Raw genomic sequence first — 8,200 nt, forward strand, 5'->3', positions numbered from 1 at the left:
CTCCTCAGAATACCAATGATGCCCCCTGCCCAGCTCCAGCGCCTCCCAGTCCCTCTGCTTTCCCAGGCTCTCTCTGCCCCTCTCCCCCCCTCGTCCCCCCTCCCTCCTGGGACTTGAAGCAGAGCCCCTGGCACGGATTGGGAGCAGGACAGCCAGATGCCTGGAATCTCCCCTGGATACCAGTGGTGGCACCAAGGATAGCTTGTTGGGGGATTTGATCCCCATAATCTCCAGCACATCCCCCAAATATCCCAAGTAATGCAGGGTGCCTGCAGTGCAAATCATCCTCAAGACAGGTCCGTGTTCTCCCATTTAGACTGCACCCAAGTCCCTCCCTCCTGTGTGGGACTCTGGACTGCCCTCTGTTGATGCCCCAGCTGCCCCAGTCTTCTGCTCCCAGGGCTGCGGACTGGCTTCCAAAGGGCTTCTGAGAGGCTCACAATAAACTCCTCCCCAAATCTTTGAGGGTCTAAAGGTAGAACCCTGGCCCCTCCCTGGACACCCATCTACAGAAAAGACAGGATAGGGAGACCTGGGGGTGGTGGGTGATAGGGTCCTTTAGTAAATAAAATGACCCCGGCAGGGGTGTGAGCCTGAAAGGGCAGAACAGGGTGCCTGGCAGAGTCTGGGGAAGGAGGGACCTCTGTTTATTCCTTTCATTACATAAATATTAACTGAATGTCCACTATGGACCAGGCACTATTTTAGGACCAAGTCCTCCCGTGGAGAGGGGGGAATCTGGCCTTGGGGCAGATCTGAGCAGCACCTGATAGCCCCAGGACCTGCCTTTGCTCCCCTCAGACCTTGCAACCCAAGCTGAAAGAGCTCCCGCCTCCCCCAGGACAGTCTCAGCATGGGTGCCTGCGTCCAGCCTGCCCCCACCTGGGCTGGGATCAGCTCCACCTGGGGCCTGAGCCCAGCCAGGCAACCAAGCGGCTGAAATTCAATCCTGGTGGTGGTTCGCAGGTAACCACAGTTCTAGCCGCGGGGAAACCTGGCTGTGATGGGGAAAGACGGAGAAAGTGACCTTCCTTGCCACCTCCCCTCATGACTAGAAGTGTGGGCACACAGTTTGGTGCCCTGGGGGAGTCCGACCTTGACCGAGGAGGCCAGCAGCAGCTGGGACTGGACCAGGGCTGGTACCAGACTGTCTGTTCCAAGAGGCAGCCCCCTGGTGGGAAACCAGACGCGGTGTGGGAACAGGGAGCTGCCGCTGGGAAGACTGATGAGAGGCAGGACTCTGGAGGCGTGGGCCCTGAGGTCAAACCCCTGGCTTGCCATCTGCAGCGGCCAAACCTTGCGAAAGGCTTCCTTTGTCTGAAATCGTTTCCTCTTCTCAACAACAGGCTGCAGAGTATCTCTGGCACTGGGTAATGTCTATCCTACTAGCCCATGGGCTGAACTCAGCAAAATCTAGTTCCTTTCCTTTGCTAGTCTCACACACACACACCAACACACGCATACACGTGCACATACACACAGGCCCCAATCTCCATGGATCTCCTGGCCAGGAGGTTGGGGGGGCCACTCCCCCCGTGGATGAGACGGAGGGCTCATTATCTGAGAGAGGAATCCTTCCCTGAGGATTTCCCGGGGGAGGCAATGAGTACATCCCTGAGACTCTTGCACCATTTCCAGCTCTGAGGATTCATACTGCAGTCTAACTGGCACTGGCTGGTCAGGGACTGTCTTTCTGAACTTTACCTGCCCCTGGTCCCTGGCCATTCGACACCCACCACCACCCATTTCCATCCCTTCCTAAGAAGAGGCAAGAACCAAGACCTTGCCGAGGTCTCAGAAAGGGACCCTCAGGGACTGGCTGAAAGCAAACAGGATCAACGGAAGCAGGAAGAATTAAAGTCAGATTTCAAGTAGAACTTCCTGCCCCAGAAACAGAAGGAGAATCTCTCAGGGAGCCGTAGTATCTTCTGGACAAGGAGACAGACCCAGAGGTGAAGTGACTGTCTAGGGTCACACAGCAGGCAATCGGCTGACCATAACCAAAAGCAAGACTCCTACAGATGGACACCCAGGCCAGGGTGCCTGCCAGGGCCCCAGCTGTCTCTCAGGGGACAGAAATGGTGGAGGCAGAGAGAGAGAGAGAGAGAGAGAGAGAGAGAAGGAGGGAGAGTTGGGGCAGCCCAGCTGGCTCGCCTCCCAACCTCCTGGGCCCTGGGGAGTTTTCCAGTCTCTCTGGAGGAGAACAATCCATCCCCTGCCTCTCCCTCTCCCCCTCCCCCACCATCGCCCGTACCCAGGCCCACGCTGAGGCGATGACCCAAGTTAAGGAAAGAGAGCCAACCCCCCGCCAAGACCCTTGCGTCCCTGGCTCGTCCCATCTCCAGTATCAGCCCCTGACCTTCCTCACTGGATTCCCAGCTACAGCGGCCACTGGGAGAGCCTGTCCTTCCGGCCGCTTGAGTACCTGACCCTGCTTTCCCAGACTCGGATGTGGGGCCCAGGCAGCTCAGCTCGTCTCTGATAGGCACCTGGGTCCTCTGCCACCGGGACATGGGAGTGAGGCTGTGTACACACAGCTCCAGATGCTGGCACAGCTGTGCCAGGAGAATGGTGGCTTTGGTAACTTCGGAAAGGGGCCAGGAAGCGCAGGACCCCGGCCCAGACGAGGGAGGGGCCAGCAATGTTCTGAGGGCTCCTGCGGCTGAAGGCCAGTGGGGGTGGCCGGGGTGGGTGGCGAGGAGACAGAGGTGGGACCTACAGGCCGAACGAACAGCATTTCAGGGAGCCCCTGAGCAGGAGCGGACAGACCCTTGCTGCCAGGGGAGCAGAGTCCTGTGTTCAGAGGGGACCACCAGACTGTTCCCCAAAGAACAGCTGAAGGAACTGGAGGGCTCAACCCTGAGACCATCCAAATCTCCTGGAGAAAGCTGTCCCATCTGCGGGCCCCTTGCAGGCCCTCTCCCTGCGGCCGGGCAGCAAGAGCTGCGGCAGGCACTCATGTCTGCGAGCCTCGGTCTCTTCACCTGTAAAATGGCAACAGCATCTTGTTTTCTGTGTTTTTTTTTTTTAAGATTGTATTGATTTATTTGAGAGAGAGAGAGACAGAGACAGAGATAGCGACAGAGCATGAGTGGGAAGGAGAGGGAGAAGCAGGCTCCCCGCTGAGCAGGGAGCCCGTTGGGATGCGGAGCTCGATCCCAAGATCCTAGGATCATGACCGGAATCGAAGGCAGACGCCCAACCAACGGAGCCACCCAGGCGCCCCTCGTTTTCTGGCTTTGACATTGGAACCACATAAACATATTATATAATTGAAACATAAAGTTAAATTCGGAATAATTAAATTAATTTTAGACTAAATTAAAAAGCAGAATAGGGATGCAATGCCTAAAAATCTAAAACAAGGTGAAACAAGGGCCCGTGATTGTATGTGAAGCTGGAGGCAAAGCCACAGGGAAGAATTTTCTTTCAGGTGATTATAAAACTCAGCATGTTGACTATTCATCCCTAAGAACGAAAAGAACCATGAAGAAATCATAATGTTGGCACTGGTATTGCAAAAGGTACTACTTACTGCGATAAAGCAAAGAAGTAATTATAGGAATGGTGTTCAGAACGAAGAGTTTCAGTGTGAGAAAAGGAGTTAAGCCAAACTGCTAATCTCTCGTGTGAACTGAAGATAACAGTGTGAAGTCACGATTTGTATGTCTGCAGAAAAGGCTTCGAAGCAGTGACCCCTCCCTCCCCCCACCCAGTGACGCTGAGTGTTCCTGGGGGCTAGACTATCGTCTGTTTCCCAGTAACGCGGGGTTGTGGTCTCTAAATGGTACTTTCCGCTCCCAGGAACCAGGTCTTTTTGGAGATGCCCCAGTGAGGGGAGGCACAGCTTGTCACGCTTGTGAATCAAGGAAGTTTTGAGACTCAGGTCAGGCTCATGTCCAAAGGACCCAGTAGCCACCTTTCGAAGACTTCCACCGGCCAGGATGACATGTCAGCATTAAAATGAATCATGATGGGGCACCTGGCTGGCTCAGTTGGTTAAGCATCTGCCTTCGGCTCAGGTCATGATCCCAGGGTCCTGGTATCAAGTCTCGTGTCAGGCTCCCTGCTCAGCGGGGAGCCTGCTTCTCCCTCTGCTCCTCCCCCTGCTTGTGCACGTGCTCTCTCCCTGACAAATAAATAAGATCTTTAAAAAAATAAATAAAGCACACACATAAGTGTTCATGTACTCAATGTATTTTCAAAAATAAAATGAATAATGACCATAAGAGATTGAAGCATATCAAATCTATAAAGTCTAAGAGTTCATCATGATACTAAAAAAGAAAATCTCTGGTCACCTTTGGACATTGATGAGGCACCGACTCACAACTGTGAAGATTAAGAGGGTGTATCAGGCCCTGTTGGTGCCCACCCGTGTCCCCTTAGCTGTCACCTCAACAGACCAAAGGCTGCTGACTGCCTGAGGACATCTTCTGCTGGACAGGTGGACAGCAAGTCAGACGTGCACAGGAGTTAACGGCCTGGAAACAGCCTCAGCCAGTGACAGAGGGGGAGCTGGTAGACCAGAGCCCCAGCCCCCCTCAGGTGGGAGCAGTGTGAGGCAAGCCCCCCGGTCTCCCCTCACTCCCAGCAGCTTTGAGCTCCAGCTGGGCACAGTTGGTACCTGTCCCAGGTGTTGGGACTGTTCACTCTATGACCTGTTGGATTCCTTCCCTCCCCTGTCTCACTGTCCTATCAAGATCTGGGGATTCAGAGCCACCAAGTCACAAGCACACGTGGTGGGCACAGCAGTGATCCCCAGTGGGACGTTTGTGATCGGGTGTGAGTGTGCTCAGAGGGCTCGGCAGTACGAGAGCAGGAAGCCAGACCCCCATGGGCCCTATGGTTGTGGTGCCCCTGCCTTGCTCTCAGCTCACCTGTAACCTCACGGGGTGCCTCTGTGATCAGGCTTCAGGGCAGGAAGAAGCCCAGGCCTGCTTCATGGACGGGTCACTCTGATCACCGATGTGAGCTGAACCGGGGGGAGGTTGCGAGCAGCACGCTAGCCACCCTAGTTTGCAGGGGGAGGGGTATGTGGGACTCTTGGGCAGTGGCACATGGCTTGGCTGGCTGGTCAGGCCAGGAAAGGGCATGACAGGAAGGTGGGAGATAAGGAAGTTGAGGGAGAGCTGTGGATGGCCTTGCAGGAGCGGGCACTGTTCTATGGCAGTCCCACTCACAAGCATTCACAGCCAGGGGGACAGAATAGCCAGCCTTTGTCCTCCCTCCCCCCCCCCCCCCCCCCCCGGCCAGCACCCCCACGAGGTCTGTGAATGGCGTGGTTATGGCAGTGGATAGAAGTCGGCACGGCTCCCTCTCTCCAGGGCCGATCTAGCAACCGCTGCGGCTGGATGCTTAGCCCGTGAGCAGCACAGACGGGTGCTGAGCCCTCAAGCGGTCCCATCCCTCAAGGAGATCAACCAGCCACTGGGAAGCATGTTGACTACAATGTACCTCTTTCAATCTGGATTGGGGAACACTATCTCCTTCCTGGGGTTGTGCACATTCTGGATATGGATTTACCTTCCCTGCCCAAGTGCCTTGGCCAGTACCCATATCCAAGGACACAAAGGAAATGGTTTATCCCTATGAGATCCCACATAGTATCACCTCTAACCAAGGGGATCCACTTGGCAGTGAAGGAAATGTGACAATGGGCACAAGACCGCAGCATCCATTGGCCCTGCCATAAACCACATCACCTCAAAGCTGCCAACCCCGGGGGGACATGGGTATGGCCTCTTTGCAGCACATCTAAATTCAGCTTGGGGGGAACATCATCTGGGATCAGGGCACTGGACTTTAAAATGCAGTCTACATTTTGAACCAATGCCATTATATGGTGCTGTAGCCCGGATGGCTAGAAATTGTGGGTACAGGAACCAAGGGATGGAAAGAGCCATGAGCTTCTCACCATCAGCCCCAGTGACCCACTAGGGGAATTCGTGCTTCCCATCCCTATATCTTTAGGCTCTGTAGGACTAGAAGCCCTAGTAGGGTGGGAGATGTGTCTGCCAGGGGTCACGGTAAGGGTACCACCAAACCTAAGGTGCTAGCAGCCTCTGGGTCCCTTTGGGAACCTCATGCCAATTCACCAACAGGCAAAGAAAAGAGTTATACTGGCAAAGACGTTTGCTCTTTTTCTTTTTTTTTTTTAATTTATTTGAGAGAAAGAATGAGAGAGATAGAGCACATGAGAGGGGGGAGGGTCAGAGGGAGAAGCAGACTCCCCGCCGAGCAGGGAGTCCGATGCGGGACTCGATCCCGGGACTCCAGGATCATGACCTGAGCCGAAGGCAGTCGCCCAACCAACTGAGCCACCCAGGCGCCCAAGACGTTTGCTCTTGATTAGCCCATGTCCAGTGGGAAGCATGACCGCGGGTGCAGAATGCTGGCCTGTCGAAGGCATGGGAAGGAAAGGCCCTTGGGGGTGAAGGTCCGGGCTTTTCTACTGTGAGAGCCCCACAGACAACAGAGGAACCGTGGAGGAAGGAGATGTGGAATATCGATATTGGTCACAGCCCAGCCACCGCCCTGAGGACTCAGTGAAAGGGCAGAGTGGACACGGGGACACGTGGATCTGAGCAGTACGGAGGGTGGACTGCAACCGTGACCCGATCCTCCAGCACCCAACCCCACAGGCCGACGGCGACATCTGTGACTCTGCCTGAGGGCTTTTTTCTGGCCGTGGGAGCCTGTGTGCGCTGAGCTAGCCAGCAATGCTGATGGGTCAGTGCTCCCCGAAGCAGCCCTCAACTTTCAGACAGGAGGCCCACACCTATGACCCCACTGTCTTTGCCCGTCAGGTGGGATCCTCTGGGACAGACTCCACACCGCCTTCCAGGGCTCCCCAGCAAGATGGGACCAGCCACTCTGCCCGCTCTGTCTCACACCCTTCCTTGGCTTCCTCCCCACTCCGGCCTTGTGTCTCCAGCCCCCCAGCGGGGCCTCTTAGCATGACCCCCCAAATAAACTGCTCATACTGAAAGCCTTGACTCGACATCTGGTTTTAGGGAACCCCACTGTCTTAGCTCAGGCTGCTGTAACAAGTTACCATGGCCTGGAAAGTTTAAACAACAAACACGTGTTTCTCTCAGCACTGGGGGCCAGCAGATCTGGTGTCTGGTGAGGGCTCGCTTCCTGCCCTGCAGACGGCGGCCTTCCCACCAGAGTCACCTGTGGGGGAGCACAGGGAGAGAAGCAAGCTCTCCCGAATTCCTTCTTATAAGGGCAAGACTGTCATCATGGGATTACCTCCCAAAAGCCCCATGTCCAAAACCATCATACTGGGGACTAGGGCTTTAACATATGGATTTGGGGGGATGCAAACCTTCATTCCGTAGGCACCTAGCTAAGACTTATGGGAGAGAATCAGGCGTTGATCCTACCTTTCCTGAATGGATCTAAGTCAGGGTGACAATCATCAACGAGGGACATTTTTCTTTATGGAAGAGTTCACAGCTAATCATAGAGGAAGAATGACAAAATTAGAATGTCTCTATTTTGTGCTCCTAATGAAATAATGCATCCAGACAATGATCACCAGTAGCCATTAGATAAAAATGTGTGGGTGTACTGGGTCAGGTGGTGGCCACAAAAATATATGTCCACCTCCAAATCCCTGAAACCCGTGAATGTTAACTTGTTTGGAAAAAGGGTCTTTGTGGATGTAACTCATTACATGAATTTATTCCCAAAAGTCAGTCAATGGTTTTGAGACGAGCTCATTCTGGATTAGCCAGGTGGGGTAAATCCAATGACAAGTGTCCTCAGGAAAGACAGAAGAAGAGGAGACCCAGACACACAAAGAGGAGGAAGCAATGTGACCACAGACAGACAGAGATAGGAGCAATGCAGCTGGAGACACCAAGGAATGCCACCTGCCACCAGAAGAAGGAAGAAGGAAGGAAGAATTCTCCTCAGCATCTACAGAGGGAGGGCCACACTGCCAACACCGGGAGTGTGGACTTCCGGCCTCCAGACAAGTAGAAGAATACATTTCTGTTGTCACAAGCCATCATGTTCGTGGTAATTTGTTGCAACAGCCATAGGCAACTGGCCCAACAAGGAACTTTGTAATGAATCGATCAGGCCGACAGCAGCAGAATTTACTGATCAACCGTAGCATTGACAACTAGACGCCGTGTGCCTTCTGATGTGACGAAAGAGGAAACATACAGTCTTACTTATGAAATAC

Source organism: Callorhinus ursinus, unplaced genomic scaffold, assembly GCF_003265705.2.
Source record: "Callorhinus ursinus isolate GAN/ISIS: 27379988/994484 unplaced genomic scaffold, GSC_fseal_2.0 scaffold92, whole genome shotgun sequence".
Taxonomy (NCBI): domain Eukaryota; kingdom Metazoa; phylum Chordata; class Mammalia; order Carnivora; family Otariidae; genus Callorhinus; species Callorhinus ursinus.